General features: G+C 44.6%; 1 protein-coding gene and 1 long non-coding RNA gene across 2 annotated transcripts in view; both read left to right on the forward strand.

The window, feature by feature from the left end:
- The window catches only part of LOC311130648 (complement factor H-like), a 264401-nt gene that overhangs the window by 238478 nt on the left and 6982 nt on the right, over positions 1–18941 (forward strand). The gene's annotated exons all lie outside the window — the stretch shown is intronic.
- The window catches only part of LOC311130652, a 34126-nt gene that overhangs the window by 14131 nt on the left and 1054 nt on the right, over positions 1–18941 (forward strand). Inside the window, exon 2 of the long non-coding RNA XR_014613365.1 lies at positions 5936–6109. This is a non-coding gene — a long non-coding RNA (uncharacterized lncRNA). The remainder of the gene's footprint in view (positions 1–5935; positions 6110–18941) is intronic.

The raw sequence follows: 18941 nt of genomic DNA on the forward strand, positions 1-18941 counted from the left end.
TAATCTATTCTAACTCTCTGAGTGAACATGTGTCCCATGTACGACAGGTTCTGGATCGGCTCCTACACCACTCTCTGTTCGTGAAGGCAGAAAAGAGTGAATTCCATGTCACCACGATTTCCTTCCTTGGGGCCATACTCACTCCCGACGGGGTTAAACTGGATGAATCCAAGGTACAAGCGGTACAAGATTGGCCTCAACCCCAGACGGTTAAAGAGCTCCAGAGATTCTTGGGGTTTGCCAATTACTATAGACGGTTCGTGCGTAATTTCAGCACCACCGCCGCTCCTCTGTCGGCGATGACCAGCTTCAAGGGTCGCGGTCTGAACTGGACGGAGGGGGCAGTGCGTGCGTTTGAAACGTTGAAGCAACGCTTTACCACCGCTCCTATTTTATGTCAGCCGGACCCTACCTTGCCGTTTATCGTGGAAGTGGACGCCTCGGAGGTTGGAGTGGGAGCCGTGTTATCCCAACGCCAAGGTGAGCCGCCTAAATCACGACCCTGTGCTTTCTTTTCAAGGAAACTGAATTCGGCCGAGCAGAACTACGACGTGGGTAATCGTGAACTACTGGCGGTGAAGTTAGCACTGGAGGAGTGGAGACATTGGTTGGAGGGAGCAGAGCATCCGTTCCAAGTGCTCACGGACCACCGCAACCTGGTGTATCTTCACAGTGCTAAACGACTGAACTCCCGACAGGCAAGGTGGTCTTTATTCTTCAACCAGTTCCAATTCACTGTCTCTTATATCCCCGGGTCCAAGAATGGTAAGGCGGACGCGCTTTCCCGACGGTTCGAGCGCGCCGAAAGACCCGTGGAACCAGAACCTATCCTCCCCAGGAGTTGCCGTGCTGGTCCTGTGAGGTGGGCTATCGATGACACTATTCAGGAGAGCGTACAATCAGAACCAGCCCCTCCAGAAACCCCGGAGTCAAAGGTGTTTGTACCAGCTCCACTTCGACCTCAACTGATGGAATGGTGCCACACGTCGCTGGGATCTGGTCATCCCGGAATCACTCGAACTGCACGACTCATCAGCCGAAAATACTGGTGGGATTCCCTCACAGATGACATCAGAGACTATGTCTTATCCTGTCCAGTATGTGCTCAGTCCAAGGTACCTCGTGCACTACCGGAGGGTAAGCTGATGCCATTGCCAACTCCTCAACGACCCTGGTCGCACATTGCAATGGACTTTGTTACCGACCTACCAGAATCAGAGGGCCATACTGTAATTCTCGTGGTCATCGATCGTTTCTCCAAGATGTGCCGGTTAGTACCCATGACCCGTTTGCCTAACGCCACTCAGATGGCTGAGACTATGTTTACCCAGGTGTTCCGACAGTTTGGTGTCCCGGAGGATATTGTTTCCGACCGGGGACCCCAGTTTGTATCCCGGGTATGGAAGGCCTTCTGCGAACGCTTGGGCATCTCGGTTAGCCTAACCTCCGGATATCATCCCCAGGCCAATGGGCAGACAGAATGGCTCAACCAGGAAATTGGGAAATATCTACGGCAACAATGTTCGCGGCAGCCGCAAGAGTGGAGCCGATTCCTTCCTTGGGTAGAGTATGCTCAGAACTCACTCATTCACACCTCCCTACACCTAACGCCCTTCCAGTGTGTTCTAGGGTATCAACCACCCCTGTTCCCGTGGGATACCGCATCAGGGATGGTACCAGCTGTGGACGAGTGGTTCCGTCGGAGTGCGCAGGTCTGGGAGACGGCCCATCAACATCTCAGTCAAGCCTCACAACAGCAAAAGACCTACGCCGACCGACGTCGGAGACCTACTCCCACTTATCAACCCGGGCAACGAGTGTGGCTGTCTACCCGAGACCTGCGGTTCCGACGGAGCTGCAAGAAGCTCCAACCCAGGTACATCGGTCCTTTCAAGGTACAGAGACGTATTAACCCTGTCACCTACCGTCTGTTACTCCCTCGACACTACAGGATAAACCCTACGTTCCACGTCTCCCTATTGAAACCTGTCCACTATAGCCCGATGTACCCCCCAATCGCTCAACAACCTACTACACCACCTTTGGAGGATGAACAGGACACCATCTATACAGTCCACGAGATACTGGAGTCAAGACGGAGACTAGGGGGCATCGAATATCTCGTGGACTGGGAGGGATATGGACCTGAGGAATGGTCCTGGGTCCCTGCTAAGGACATACTGGATCCCGCTCTCAAGGCCACTTTCCACGCTGAACACCCAGATCATCCAGGACCCCGACCCAGAGGAAGACCACCCGGTAGAGGTAGAAGGCCGTCAGGAGCCGGCCCTGGGGAGGGGGATACTGTAAGGGATCGGGGATTGGCTGGGTCCAGGCAGAGTCTGACACTTCCCCGATCTACAGAGAGGGGGAGTCATCAGACTCGATCTGGTTCACCTGAGTTCTGAGCACACCTGTCAGTAATTAGTGTAGGATATAAGGTGTGCTCAGAAGTTCAGTCGGTGCGAGGTATTGTTCCATTGTGACTTGCTAAGCGTTTTGTTCCGAGAGAGAGAGAGAGTTTGTTGTTTTTGATTACCCATGTATCCGACCTGTGCCTTGTTGTTTGACTCCCCGTATTGCTTAATCCTCTGCTTGTCTACCCCAGTGATTACTGTCCTCTGATCCTGTGTCTGTGACCTCGACTACGACTAGCCCGCTCCCTTGGTACCTCTGCCTGTCTCTGCCTGGCCCGGTTTTGACCACAGCCCGCCCGACCACGATTAAGCTATTCCCTTGTCTGTACTATAATAAAGCATCGCTATTCTGCGATTGGATCTTACCACTCTGTCCGAGTATTCATTACACACGTCAACTATGACAGACAAATTGAGAATTTTTTTCTCCAGAAAATCACATTGTAGGAGTTTGAATGAATTTATTTGCAAATTATGGTGGAAAATAAGTATTTGGTCACCTACAAACAAGCAAGATTTCTGGCTCTCACAGACCTGTAACTTCTTCTTTAAGTGGCTCCTCTGTCCTCCACTCGTTATCTGTGTTAATGGCACCTGTTTGAACTTGTTATCAGTATAAAAGACACCTGTCCACAACCTCAAACAGTCACACTCCAAACTCCACTATGGCCAAGACCAAAGAGCTGTCAAAGGACATCAGAAACAAAATTGTAGACCTGCACCAGGCTGGGAAGACTGAATCTGCAATAGGTAATCTTACAGGTTGTAATCTTTGATATGTTTCCACAACTTGATTGATATGTCTGCATGTCTGGCAGACATATCAGTATGGATGACGGATCACCACCTCAAGCTGAACCTTGGCAAAACGGAGCTGCTCTTCCTCCCAGGGAAGGACTGCCCATTCCACTGCCCATTCCATGATCTCGCCATCACGGTTGACAACTCCGTTGTGTCCTCCTCCCAGAGTGCGAAGAGCCTTGGCGTGACACTGGACAACACCCTGTCGTTCTCCGCTAACATCAAGGCGGTGACCCGATCCTGTAGGTTCATGCTCTACAACATTCGAAGAGTACGACCCTGCCTTACACAGGAAGCGGCACAGGTCCTAATCCAGGCACTTGTCATCTCCGCTGTTGGCTGGGCTCCCTGCCTGTGCCATTAAACCCCTACAACTCATCCAGAATGCCGCAGCCCGTCTGGTGTTCAACCTTCCCAAGTTCTCTCACGTCACCCCGCTCCTCCGCACACTCCACTGGCTTCCAGTTGAATCTCGCATCTGCTACAAGACCATGGTGCTTGCCTACGGAGCTGTGAGGGGAACGGCACCTCCGTACCTTCAGGCTCTGATCAGTCCCTACACCCAAATGAGGGCATTGCGTTCATCCACCTCTGGCCTGCTGGCTCCCCTACCTCTGCTGAAGCACAGTTCCCGCTCAGCCCAGTCAAAACTGTTCGCTGCTCTGGCACCCCAATGGTGGAACAAGCTCCCTTACGACGCCAGGACAGCGGAGTCACTCACCACCTTCCGGAGACATGTGAAACCCCACCTCTTTAAGGAATAACTGGGATAGGATAAAGTTATCCTTCTACCCCCCCCCCCCCCCTTACTCCCCCACCCCCCCAAAAAAAAAAAAAAAAAAACATTGTAAAGTGGTTAACCCACTGGCCATAAGGTGAATGCACCAATTTGTAAGTCGCTCTGGATAAGAGCGTCTGCTAAATGATGTAAATGTAAATGTGATTGGAGTACACCTATGATAAATTCAATTGATTGTACATGATTTGGAAAGGCACACACCTGTCTATATACAGTGGCTTGCAAAAGTATTCATCCCCCTTGGCGTTTTTCCTATTCTGTTGCCTTACAACCTGGAATTTGTCACAATTTCCTCCGAAGCTGTAAGGTCCCACAGTTGACAGTGTATATCAGAGAAAAACCCAAGCAATGAGGTTGAAGGAATTGTCCGTAGCGCTCCGAGACAGGATTGTGTCGAGGCACAGATCTGGGGAAAGGTATTTAAAAAATTCTGCAGCTTTGAAGCTCCCAAGAACACAGTGCCCTCCATCGTTCTTAAATGAAAGAAGTTTGGAACCACCAAGACTCTTCCTAGAGCTGGCCGCCCCGGCCAAACTGAGCAATCGGGGGAGAAGGGCCTTGGTCAAGGAGGTGACCAAGAACCCGATGGTCACTCTGACAGGGCTCCAGAGTTCCACTGTTGAGTTGGGAGAACCTTCCAGAAGGACAACCATCTCTGCAGAACTCCACCAATCAGGCCTTAATGGTAGAGAGGCAAGACATAAGCCACTCCTCAGAAACAAGATTCTCTGGTCTGATGAAACCAAGTTTGAACTCTTTGGCTTGAAGGAAACCTGGCACCATCCCTATGGTGAAGCATGGTGGTGGCAACATCATGCTTTGGGGATGTTTTTCAGCAGCAGGGACTGGGAGACTAGTCAGGTTTGAAGGAAAGATTAACTGAGCAAAGTACCGAGAGGTCCTTGATGAAAACCTGCTCCAGAGTGCTCAGGACCTCAGACTGGGGCGAAGGTTCACCTTCCAACAGGACAACAACCCTAAGCACAAAGTCAAGACAACGCGGGAGTGGCTTAGGGACAAGTCTGTCAATGTCCTTGAATTGCTCAGCCAGAGCAATGGGCTTGAACCCGATTGAACATCTCTGGAGAAACCTGAAAATAGCTATACAGCGACCCTCGCCATCCAAACTGACAGAGCTTGAGAGGATCTGCAGAGAAGAATGGGAGAAACTACACAAATACAGGTGTGCCAAGCTTGTAGCATCATACTCAAGTATACTTGAGGCTGTAATTGCTGCCATTGGTGCTTAAACAAAATATTGAGTAAAGGGTCTGAATACTTCTGTAAATATGAAATATCAGATTTTTATTTGGAAAAAATTTGCAAACATTTCTAAAAACCAGTTTTTGCTTTGTAATTATGGGGTATTGTGTGTAGATTGATGAGGGAAAAAAATACAATTTAATCCATTTTAGAATAAGGCTGTAACGTAACAAAATGTCGAAAAAGTCCAAGGGTCTGAATACTTTCCAAATGCACTGTATATATTCACTGAACAAAAATATAAATGCATCTGCTGTAGCAAGGAATATCAACAAATGTGCACACGTGGCTACATGTGATTGAAAGACCGCTCGTGCCTCTCAATGCAATATAGTCATATATTCTGATGCGCTCTGCAGAGATAGTGAGAACAGTGTGCAACACATCGCATCCAATTCTGATCGGAGTAATTGTTTGATATTGTGATTTTTAATTTTTAAATGCACTTGTCCATTCGGACAACTTAAATCTATATTTTGTTTGCCCGACTATTTTCTTTTCACTTGTCCCGGATAAGCTTTAATGTCTAGCCCTGCAATTGGATTGCTATTTCCACACAGAGTAACACATTGTTTTTAGAAGATGTGGTGGAAAGGGAGCAGCCAAAAGACTGTATGGAGGAGGTTACTGATCCATGTACGTGCTTCACTTACAGATTACTGTAGTAAACCTGAGGGTGCAGACACGAGAATGCTGCTGATTCCTGACCGAGAGCGATATGAAAATGGGGACCAAATAGATTATGGATGCCTTAGCGGCCCTAACCAAGGCTCAAGAGGAAAAGCAACTTGCAAGAACGGAGAGTGGAGTCAGACAATCGAGTGCCAGGGTAAGTCTGTAGGACTGTATTTTACACTACAGAAAGTACCTGGTATTTACTAAGAAATTACATGGTAAGATGGTAATTACACAATTATATCCTATTAATTATTGATTGTTTTGGTTCATTTGAACCCGTACCACTGGGTACCGTTACCTTGGCACCAGGTAGTTACCAGTTATGTTTCAGTCCCCTAAAATAAAGTACCTGTAAGTCCTATGTCAGTGGTACTGTATTACCATAGCACTGTACCTTTTGCAATGCATTATCACATCAGCTATTGCTATTTTCACACAGTAGCCCACATTGCACTGTTTTTACCTAAAAGATGTGTTGGAAAGGAGGAGCCTGGAGGGGAGTGTATGGAGCAGTGTATTATACACTCCTGGATAGAGTTAAGAGGAGGCGCTCCACAGACCCTTAGTGTCCAGAACTAATTTAGCCATTCATTGTAGTCATTGCGATCTGTACAGCTGCTATGGTTGAGAGAATACCAAGAGTGTGCAAAGCTGTCATCAAGGCAAAGGGTGGCTATTTGAAGAATCTCAAATATAAAATATATTTTGATTTGTTTAACACTTTTTTGGTTACTACATGATTCCATATGTGTTTTTTCATAGTTTTGATGTCTTCACTATTATTCAACAATGTAGAAAATAGTTTAAAAAAAAAGAAAAACCGTTGATTGAGTAGGTGTTCTAAAACTTTTGACTGGTACTGTATATTCTTCACAAAAGTAGTGCACTGGGCCTTTACTTCTCCTGCATTCAGGGCTGGTCCTGGCCATTTTGCCACCCTAGGCGAGACCAAAACATTGCCTCCATCAGCAAAACTAGAATAGTCTCAGTCAGCAGAATTACGTTGAAATACGTCTAGAATACATTTTTTCCAGACGTTGAAGTTGAAAAGACGTATTTTCCGGACATTGAAATTAGTTTCATTTTCGGTTTTGAATGATAGTTGAAAATACTTCATTTATAGACATCTATGTTTGGACCAAATCAAGGCCGGTTCAGACCAGACCAAATCTGAACCAAACATAGACGTCTATGTTTGCAAAAGTAGTGCACTTGGCCTTTTAATAGTCCTGCATTAGCAGACCGATATAGCTGTCTGCAGTGCGGACAAAAACCTTTCCCCCCCCCCACCCAAACGCAGCACCCACACCCAACTACTTCCCGAGGCTATGCCTTTATCCAGCTTTGGTAGACTGGCAACGGTGTTTGGTATGGTTGCTGTGGAAGTTGAGACTCTTTGTGCTTGTTGTGAATGGTCTTGTCCTGTCTGAGGTGTACGGCCAGCTGGATAAGACTCTGCCAGAAGTGTCGAGGCGACTAGTACCGGCCGCCTCCCTGACGGACCTACTAGCTTCACCTGTGGATTTTCTCTTGACCTTACAGGGTGGGTCAACTCCCACCGCGCCTTGTAGGCCTTGATTATCCGGAAGTATGAGCCTCTTTCCCGATGAGAGGGCCTCCCTGTCTTCCTACCTTGAGCTGAGTTAGCAGTGGAGCCCTGAGCCCTGAGCTCCACTTTATCAACCGGGTCCCCTCTTGATCTATCCCTGCTTGCCACAGAGGTTCGCTCACTCTTTCTTACTGATTACACATCACGGGTAGTTTGTGACGTGGTATACCATGCGTCAGCGGGGGCTATTTTTGTGTACAACACCAACGAGCAATCCAATATTTATCTATAGTCCGCTCTGTACTATTTTGTTATGTGCGGCTCTTACTGCATGGTTTCCCATCGTTCACGCAGGGTACGTTCCGCCACTGGGTAAAACAAATCAAATCAAATCAAATTGTATTTGCCACATGCGCCGAATACAACAGGTGTAGACATTACAGTGAAATGCTTACTTACAAGCCCTTAACCAACAATGCAAAGTAAAACAAATAAAACAAGTTTTAAGCAACAACAAAAAAGAGCAGCAGTAAAATAAAATAACAGTAGGGAGGCTATATACAAGGGGGTACCGGTGCAGAGTCAGTGTGCGGGGAAACCGGCTAGTCGAGGTAATTGAGGTAATATGTACATGTGGGTGGAGTTAAAGTGACCATGCATAAATAATAAACAGAGTAGCAGCAGAGTAAAAAAGGGGGAGGGGGTGGGGGTGGGGGTCAGTGCAAATAGTCCGGGTAGCCATGATTAGCTGTTCAGGAATCTTATGGCTTGGTGGTAGAAGCTGTTGAGAAGTCTTTTGTACCTAGACTTGGCGCTCCGGTACCGCTTGCCGTGCGGTAGCAGAGAGAACAGTCTATGACTAGGGTGGCTGGAGTCTTTGACAATTTTGAGGGCCTTCCTCTGACACCGCCTGGTATAGAGGTCCTGGATGGCAGGAAGCTTGGCCCCAGTGATGTACTGGGCCTTAAGCACTACCCTCTGTAGTGCCTTGCGGTTGGAGGCCGAGCAGTTGCCATACCAGGCGGTGATGCAACCAGTCAGGATGCTCTCGATGATGCAGCTGTATAACTTTTTGAGGATCTGAGGACCCCATGCCAAATGACACTTCTGCTAGCGGCTGGTCCTCCCTATCTAATTGACCAGACAGCTCCCTCATGGGTGAGTCACACTCGCTAAGTCCCGGGTATAGCGTTTTAGCTAAAACTAATTACTTAAAATGTATTCTTAACTGAAAGCAGGGGTTTGGCACTTAGTCTAGCTATAGGACAAACTATAGACACCTACTGCTCCTTTAGTGTGCATTTTACACAGTTACAGTTGAAGTCGGAAGTTTACATACACTTAGGTTCGAGTCATTAAAACTCGTTTTTCAACCATTCCACAAATTTCTTGTTAACAAACTATCGTTTTGGCAAGTCGGTTAGGACATCTACTTTGTGCATGACACAAGTAATTTTTCCAACAATTGTTCACAGACAGATTATTTAACTTATAATTCACTGTATCACAATTCCAGTGGGTCAGAAGTTTACATACACTATGTTGACTGTGCCTTTAAACAGCTTGGAAAATTCCAGAAAATGATGTCATGGGTTTAGAAGCTTCTGGTAGGCTAATTGACATCATTTGAGTCAATTGGAGGTGTACCTGTGGATGTATTTCAAGGCCTACCTTCAAACTCAGTGCCTCTTTGCTTGACATCATGGGAAAATCAAAAGAAATCAGCCAAGACCTTAGAAAGGCTGGTTCATCCTTGGGAGCAATTTCCAAACGCCTGAAGGTACCACGTTCATCTCTACAAACAATAGTACGCAAGTATAAACACCATGGGACCACGCAGCCGTCATACCGCTCAGGAAAGATTGCGTTCTGTATCCTAGAGATTAACGTACTTTGGTGCGAAAAGTGCAAATTAATCCCAGAACAACAGCATAGGACCTTATGAAGATGCTGGAGGAAACAGGTACAAAATTATCTATGTCCACAGTAAAACGAGTCCTATATCGACATAACCTGAAAGGTTGCTCAGCAAGGAAGAAGCCACTTCTCCACAACCGCCATAAAAAAGCCAGACTATGGTTTGCAACTGCACATGGGGACAAAGATCGTACTTTTTTGAGAAATGTCCTCTGGTCTGATGAAACAAAAATAGAACTGTTTGACACTATTGACCATCGTAATGTTTGGAGGAAAAAGACATCAGTCAGGAAGTTAAAGTTACCGCCTGGTATAGAGATCCTGGATGGCAGGGCGCTCGACCCCAGTGATGAACTGGGCCATACCACTACCCTCTGTAGCACCTTGCGGTCGTATGCCGAGCAGTTGCCATACTAAGCGGTGATGCAAACAGTCAGGATGCTCTCGATGGTGCAGCTGTAGAACGTTTTGAGGATCTGAGGTCCCATGCCAAATCGTTTCAGCCTCCAGAGGGGGAATTGTCATTGTCGTGCCCTCCACACGACTGTGTTTGTGTGTTTGGACCACGATAGGTCCTTAGTGATGTGGAAACTAATATGGAGTTCATCCCCACTTTCCTGCGATAAGGTTTTCCACTAGATGTTGGAACATTGCTGCGGGGACTTGCTTCTATTCAGCAACAAGTGCATTAGTGAGGTTGGGCACTAAGGTTGGGCGATTAGGCCTGACTTGCAGTCGGCGTTCCAATTCATCCCAAAGGTGCTCGATGGGGTTCTCTATAAACCATTTCTGTGTGGACCAAGGTGGTTTTGTAATGCAAACCATCTAGCCCGAACCATGAAAAACAGCCCCAGACCATTATTCCTCCTCCATCAAACTGTAAAGTTGGCACTATGCATCGGGGCAAGTAGCGCTATCCTGGCATCCGCCAAACCTAGATTAGTCCGTCAGGACTGCCAGATGATGAAACGTGATTCATGACTCCAGAGAACGCATTTCCACTGCTCCAGAGTTCAATGGCGGCGAGCTTTCCACCACTCCAGCCGACGCTTGGGATTGTACATGGTGATCATAGGCCTCTGTGCGGCTGCTCGGCCAAGGAAACCCATTTCATGAAGCTCCTGACGAACAGTTCTTGTGCAGACGTTGCTTCCAGAGACAGTTTGAAACTCAGTAGTGAGTGTTGCAACCGAGGACAGACAATTTTTACGTTTTTTGAGCTTGTGTGGCCTACCGGCTGAGCCGTTGTTGCTCCTAGACATTTCAACTTCACAATAAGAGCACTTACAGTTGACTGAGGCAGCTCAAGCAGGGCAGAAATGTGATGAACTGACTAGTTGGAAAGGTGGCATCCTATGATGGTGCAACGTTAAAAGTCACTGAGCTCTTCAGTAAGGCCATTCTACTGCCAATGTTTGTCTATGGAGATTGCATGGCTGTGTGCTCGATTTTATACACCTATCAGCAACAGGTGTTGCTGAAATAACCAAATCCACTAATTTGAAGCGGTGCCCACATACTTTGTATATATAGTGTATTACAAACTGGGTCAGGGAGAGGTTGAAAATATCAGTGAAGATCTTGCCAGCTGGTCAGCTCATGATCTGAGTACGCGTCCTGGTAATCAGTCTGAATGTTAACCTGTTTAAAGGTCTTACTCACATCAGCTACGGAGAGCACAAATGCACAGTCGTCCAGAACAGCTGGTGCTCTCATGCATGGTTCAGTGTTGCTTGCCTCGAAACGAGCATAGAAGGCATTTAGCTCGTCTGGTAGGCTTATGTCACTTGGCAGCCCACGGCTGGGTTTCTCTTTGTAATCCGTGATAGTTTGCAAGCCGTGCCATATCCGACGAGCTTCAGAGCCGGTGTAGTAGGATTCAATCTTAGTCCTGTATTCACGCTTTGCCTGAAGGGATAATGGGGCTGAGAGGTGTAGGGCGACCCAGCCCCCGATGTCTCTTATCAACACTCTATGCAAAAGGTTTTATTGTCTTCTCAGGAATTCAGCATTCTCTGTGTTGATTCCTCAAACCCCTATCTGTCTCACCTCTGAGAAGCAGAGGTTCTGTTGTCATTACATCATCTAGGTTTGATATTTGATTGGAGGTTAATTTTACAGTAATACTATTGGTCAACAACTCCGATTTTGAATCCAAATAAATCAGATGTTATAAAGGGTCTTAGATTCATTGTCTCTTTGTTATTTGCTCCTGACCTGTGCTGGTGAGATACACTCTCACTCTCACTCTTTCTTTCTCTCTCCCTCTCCCATGATCTACGCGCCATGGCACAAGCATTGATCTCTCTGATCATGCCTAGAATAATGCCTTATAATGTCAATATTGCCTTGTAACTTAAGATTGATGCCTTTTATGTTAATCCATTCATTTTGCAATGTACAGTGCATTCGGAAAGTATTCAAACCCGTTCACTTTTTCAACATTTTGTTACGTCTACACACAATACCCCATAATGACAAAGTAAACTCTGTTTTTTTTATTTTAGCAAATGTATATATATTTTCTTTTTTTATTGAGCCCAGGTATATCTTGTTCCCATTGATCATCCTTGAAATGTTTCTACAACTTGATTGGAGTCCACCTGTGGTACATTCAATTGACTGGACATGATTTGGAAAGGCACAGACCTGTCTATATAAAGGTCCCACGGTTGACAGTGCATGTCAGAGCAAAAACCAAGCCATGATGTTGAAGGAATTGTCTGTAGAGCTCCGAGACAGGATTGTGTCGAGGCACAGCTCTGGGGAAGGGTACAAAAACATTTCTGCAGCATTGAAACTCTCCAAGAACACAGCGGCCTCCATCATTCTTAAATTGAAGAAGTTTGAAACCATCAAGACTCTTCCTAGATCTGGTCCGGACAAACTGAGCAACAGGGGGAGAAGGGCCTTGGTCAGGGAGGTGACCAAGAACCCGATGGTCACTCTGACAGCGCTCCAGAGTTCCACTGTGGAGATGGGAGAACCTTCCATAAGGACAACCATCTCTGCATCACTCCACCAATCAGGGCTTTATGGTAGAGTGGCCAGACGGAAGCCAATCCTCAGTAAAAGGCACATGACAGCCCGCTTGGAGTTTGCCAAAAGGCGCCTAAAGGACTCTCAGACCATGAGAAACAGGATTATCTGGTCTGATGAAACCAAGATTGAACTATTTGCCCTGAATGCCAAGCGTCACATATGGAAGAAACCTGTCACCATCCCTATGGTGCAGCATGGTGGTGGCAGCATCATGCTGTGGGGATGTTTTTCAGCGGCAGGGACTGGGAGACTAGTCAGGATCGAGGGAAAGATGAACGGAGCAAGGTGCAGAGAGATCCTTGATGAAAACCTTCTCCAGAGCGCTCAGGACCTTAGACTGGGGCGAAGGTACACCTTCCAACAGGACAACAACCCTAAGCAAACAGCCAAGACAACGAAGGAGTGGCTTCGGGACAAGTCTGTATGAAAAATGTATGCACTCACTAATTGTAAGTCGCTCTGGATTTGAGTGTCTGCTAAATGACTAAAATGTAAAAATGTAAAGTCTCTGAAAGTCCTTGCTTGGCCCAGCCAGAGGCCAGACTTAAACCCGATCAAACATCTCTGCAGAGACATGAAAATAGCTGTACAGCGACGCTCCCCATCCAACCTGACAGAGCTTGAGAGGATCTGCAGAAAAGAATGGAAGAAACTCCCCAAAAACAGGAGTTCCAAGCTTATAGTGTCATAGCCAAGAAGACTCAAGGCTGTAACCGCTGTCAAAGGTGCTTCAACAAAGTACTGAAAAGGGTCTGAATACTTATGTAAATGTGATATTTCAGTTTCATATTTTTTATACATTTGCAAAAATGTCTAAAAGCATGTTTTTGCTTGTGGGGTATTGTGTTTAGATTGACAAAAATCTATAATAATAATAATAATAATAATAATAATAATACATTTTTGAATAAGGCTGTATACATACTTTTCATAGCAGGACACTGTAAAGTCCAGGACATTGTAAAATCATCAACATGTATTGATCATATCTTTATTAATGTTGCAAAATGTTGCTTTAAAGCAGTATCCAAAACCATCGGATGTAGTGATCACAATATAGTAGACATATCTAGGAAAACTTCCAAAGGCTGGGCCTAATATAGTGCATAAGAGCTCATACAATACGTTTTGTAGTGATTCTATGTTGATGATGTAACAAATATTTGCTGGTCTGTGGTGTGTAATGAGGAGCAACCAGAAGCTGCACTTCACACATTTATGAAATTGCTTATTCCAGTTAATAATTAACATGCACCAATTAAGAAAATGACTGAAAAACTGTTAAATCCACGTTGATTGATGAGGAACTGAAAAATTGTATGGTTGAGAGGGATGAGGCAAAAGGAATGGAAAATATGTCTGGCTGCACAACCGATTGGCAAACGTATTGCAAATTGAGAAATCCAGTGACTAAACTGAATAAAAAGAAGACGAAACTATACTATGAAACAAATATAAATGATAGATAGAATGATAGTAAAAAAGCTTTGGAGCACCTTAAATGACATTTTGGGGAAAAAGGCAAACTCAGCTCCATCATTCATTGAATCAGATGGCTCATTCATCACAAAACGCACTGATATTGCCAACTACTTTAATGACTTTTTAATTGACAACATTACCAACTAAAGCATGACAGCAACAAGCGCTGACACTACATATCCAAGTATAACTGATCAAATTATGAAAGACAAGCATTGTAATTTTGAATTCCGTAAGGTGAGAGTGGATGAGGTGAAAAAGCAATTGTTTGCCATATCTTCAATCTAAGCCTACTAATAAGTGTGTGCCCTCAGGCCTGAAGGAAGCAAAATTAATTCCACTACCCAAGAATAGTAAAGCCCCTTTTACTGGCTCAAATACCCAACCAATCAGCCTGTTACCAACACTTAGTAAACTTCTCCGCCCGCTGCCAAGGCCGCAAGGGGGCGCCACTCCATCCAGCCAGCTCCCTGCATTAGGGAGATCGGGGGAGAGGGCCAGAGAGGGATGGGGCCTACCTAGGGAGAGGGGGGCCGACCCCCTGCCCCTGACCACCAGGTGGCGCCACTACATCCACGCTGCTCTCTACACCAGGAAGAGCGGGGAGACTGCCAGAGACGAATGTTGGTGGGCCGACCACCGGAGAGGGCAGTGTGTTGCTTTTTGTTATTTTTCTACCATTATTACTCTACATTTACATTTTAGTAATTTAGCAGATGCTCTGGGAATATTTTGTTAAATGCATATACTATAACTCACATCTCTGGGCTATCTTTTAGTATTTTCCTCACAGTAACAGACATTTTCAGCCTTTGTTGCTCTTATTACACCAATATCTATTCCTTTATGGCATTGAAAAATCAATTCAGTTCCTCCACATTGAAATGAATGGTGGCCAACTTGAAAATAGGCTGCTGTGACAGATTTTACACTAAATCTATGATGACTCTATGAAACGTTTCCAATGGGTATCCTTGTTCTGTGGGAAATTTGGTGGAGTTGTCATCTAGGGTACCATATGATAATAAGGCACATCTCAATACTTTCCATTCTGTCTCAATATACCCCAAAATGCATACAGGTATGACCAGCTCATGAAATATGAGACCAACACTTTACATTTTACATTTAAGTATTTTAGCAGACGCTCTTATCCAGAGCGACTTAACAGTAGTGAGTGCAAACATTTTCATACTTTACATATTCCATTTATATTTTTGTTCAGTGTATATACATCCATGTGCTGCAAACTTACACGTCATCGCTCAAGTTGGTAATCCAATGTTTTGAGAATAGCTGGCCTCTGTCCAGAATATAAAGTATGAAAAAAAAAATTATGCACTCACTAACTGTAAGTCACTCTGGATAAGAGCGTCTGCTAAATGACTAAAATGTAAAACATTTAAATAAAATGCAAATATCTAATGTAATCTTAAGGCTACCTCTGCACCGTTTATTTTGTCATTGACAGGCTGTACATTTGCCTGCTTATTCTTTGACATTGTCGATGTTCTGAAACGGTGCTAATTTCATTCATCAACAACTTTTTAAGAAGGGTAGTAGACATTAACTGATCGTAGTCTAGCTCAAAACTAATGAGACTGTTTACTGATCATAGTCTAGTCCAAAACTAATGAGACTGTTTACTGATCATAGTCTAGCCCAAAACTAATGAGACTGTTTACTGATCATAGTCTAGTCCAAAACTAATGAGACTGTTTACTGATCATAGTCTAGCCCAAAACTAATGAGTCTGTTTCAGCATGTAAAAAGTAACAGTTCAAAACATACATAATTTTAGCAAACATTAAAAAAGGCAACATAAAATAATGAAAGTGAGTTGTGACAGAATAGATATTTAATAAACATTCCAAATCAAGACATTATACTATAGACTTGCCAAATTACTCACATCCAGCACTTTGTTTGAAGATGTAATCCGGAGACAGGTTATTTTTCTCCATCTCTTTAGCTATCATTCTCTAATTCCACTTATTTCAAAACTCGATCCTCCAGAAAGTGGAGAGCAACACTAATGCAGCTCCACTACACGATAAATGTTTTTAAAAGCTGCGTTAGACAGGATTACCTACACACACTGACCAGCTCAAATAGACAGAAGCCTTCGATATGGCAGACCAATCCTCTCACCTCTCTCGGCATGTCCAGCCCACTCATTATCTCAGCCAATCATGGCTAGTGGGAAGGTTGCTGTCTTTTTCTGTGCCTTAACCAACTAGGCTCGTATTTTTAACAATTGTATTCGTATTTACAGATGGCATACAATTTTGTTATTAAGGCACATTAGAGTTCACATGTTCCAGAAGGCATTTCTGCCAAAAAATCATTTTATTTTATTTTTTAGTTTACGTTCAAATGGCTCTCCTGTGAAGGAGTGACCCACGACATACAACTAGTTTCCTGAAATGAGTCATAATTGCTAATGACCCTGTTAAAAATCCGGTATGTGGTTCTCGGTAACAGCCGGATGGCTCATGACAAGAGATGGGGAATGTGTTGTTTACCTCCAATGAAGTTGATTTGCACATTTTCATAGAGATTGTTGTCATATTGGCTTAGATATGACAGCAGGAGGCACTACCCTCTGTAGCGCCTTACGGTCAAATGCCGAGCAGTTGCCATACCAGGCAGTGATGCAACCGGTCAGGATGCTCTCGATGGTGCAGAAACCCATATGATATTATTTAAATAGACAGGTAGTTGTTCTGTATCTGTACTGTGTTTATGTTTTCTGCCCACTAATCTTACATCAATATTTTATTCTCCTGAAGTGTAAGACGTTCCATGTGATCCTCCACCTGAAGTTGAAAATGCAATTGTTAAAAGCCCGTATCTTTCATGGTTCGGGCTAGGCCCCTTAGTTCCACTGAAGGGAAATCTTAACGCTACAGCATACAGTGACATTCTAGACGATTCTGTGCTTCCAACTTTGTGGCAACAGTGTGGGGAAGGCCCTTTCCTGTTTCAGCATGACATTGCCCCTGTGCACAAAGCGAGGTCCATACAGAAATGGTCTGTCGAGATCGGTGTGAAAGAACTTGACTGGCCTGCACAGAGCCCTGAACTCAACCCCATCGGACACCTTCGGGATGAAATGGAACACACCTGCCATCCAGGCCTAACCGCCCAACATCAGTGCCCAACCTCACAAATGCTCATGGCTGAATGGAAGCAAGTCCCGGCAGTAATGTTCCAACAACTAGTGGAAAGCCTTCCCAGAAGAGTGGAGGCTGTTATAGCAGCAAAGCGGGGACCAACCACATATTAATGCCCATGATTTTGGAATGAGATGTTCGACGAGCAGGTGTCCACATACCTTTGGCCATGTAGTGTACACCACCAGGCACTATGACATCGTCATACACAACAGGGCAATGTCCCACTAGCATACAAAACAAATCACAACATGATCCCATATTGGGGAAGAATATAGAATGACCGCATAGAATGATCAGTGATTATATGTAGTGTTTTTTAAAATCCAGATTTGAATGACCGTCATCAACTCAAAAGTGTAATATTAAAAATAATCCCTCACAATGCTTATACCATATTTGAATCAACAATTCGTATTGTCACACATTGTTGTTTCTGATCATGATGACCAATCATCTGTTTAATTCTGTGCGTATTCAATTCACAGTGATTAAATGCTATGCTCCAGATATAGCTAATGGTGCAGTGACCGGGCCCCCAAAGGAAGATTACAATGAAGATGACATACTGAGATACAGCTGTAATCCGAGGTATATGAAGTCTCAGGGAAGAGCCCCTCGATGCACTAAAATGGTCAACAGAGCCATATGGAGTCCAACACCAGAGTGTGAAGGTAAGGATCTGATCATCTCAGGAATCAAGTGAATGCAACTTGACATTTTAAGTCGGCTGGGTAACTCATGTTTTGAACTTTAAATGTATATTTTTATAATTTTAACATATTTTATCAAGCTACTAACATAATGTTTTTCAATGTTTTTGTTTCTAAAATGCAGAAGTGAAATGTTCATTATCATTGCCACCAACAAGAGGAATCAGTTACACACCTGCTGGCAGAAATCTGTTCTTGCCTGATGAAAGGGTGATGGTGACCTGTGCCTCAGGATTCTGGATCTTTAGCAAAACATCCGAACATACAGTAACATGCAAAGAGGACGGAAAGTGGTCATCTTCTACAGATTGTGAACGTATGTTTATACTGGAGAGTATATGGTAGTATGATATATTGAGGGTATATTGGGGTACAGACAGGTGAATCACTGTGAATTACTGTACAGGTATGGTTCATGCTGACACTAAACATCTCTATCATTGTAGTAGTTACTTAATGTAAGATAAATTATGAACTATTGGACAGCACTACCAGTCCTACTGCTACCTGTACGACAAATGGCTGGACCAGGACACTTGGCTGTAAAGGTAGGGTGACATTTATATTTCAATTATCTAAAACTTTGAGGATGTGACTCAAGTAACTGATCCAGAGGTATTAAAGACTACTGGAAAGATCAAGCATCAGATTTTAACCTATTGGGGATTTGATGTGGAATTGGTAACGGCCAGAACATTCACCCACTTTGCTTCCATTGGTTTTCCAGATATTGCTCCGTTCAGTGCTTTTACCAAACTGACAGTGTGGCCAAAATGTCATGATATTGTAGAGCAGGTCCTCTAAGTGCTCTGTAAACAGTTAACTGCACGATGTGTCACAATGCCTTCTGTAATGTTTCATGCAATTGTTTCTCCCAGAAATAGAAGGAGTATGCATCATATTGAGGGTATATTGAGGTATAGACAGATGAGTCACTGTGTATTACTGTACAGGTATGGTTCATGCTGACACTAAACATCTCTATCGTTGTAGTGATAACCTGTGTTGATTCACGTGACCCTCTTGTGAGATCTCCCTACCACTGGCAGCGGGGTCAATTGGGAGGAATTCAGCATTAAAGCTGTAGAACTGGATTAAAAACCA

Source organism: Coregonus lavaretus (genome assembly GCF_964263955.1).
Source record: "Coregonus lavaretus genome assembly, chromosome: 6".
In the NCBI taxonomy this organism is placed as follows: Eukaryota; Metazoa; Chordata; class Actinopteri; order Salmoniformes; family Salmonidae; genus Coregonus; species Coregonus lavaretus.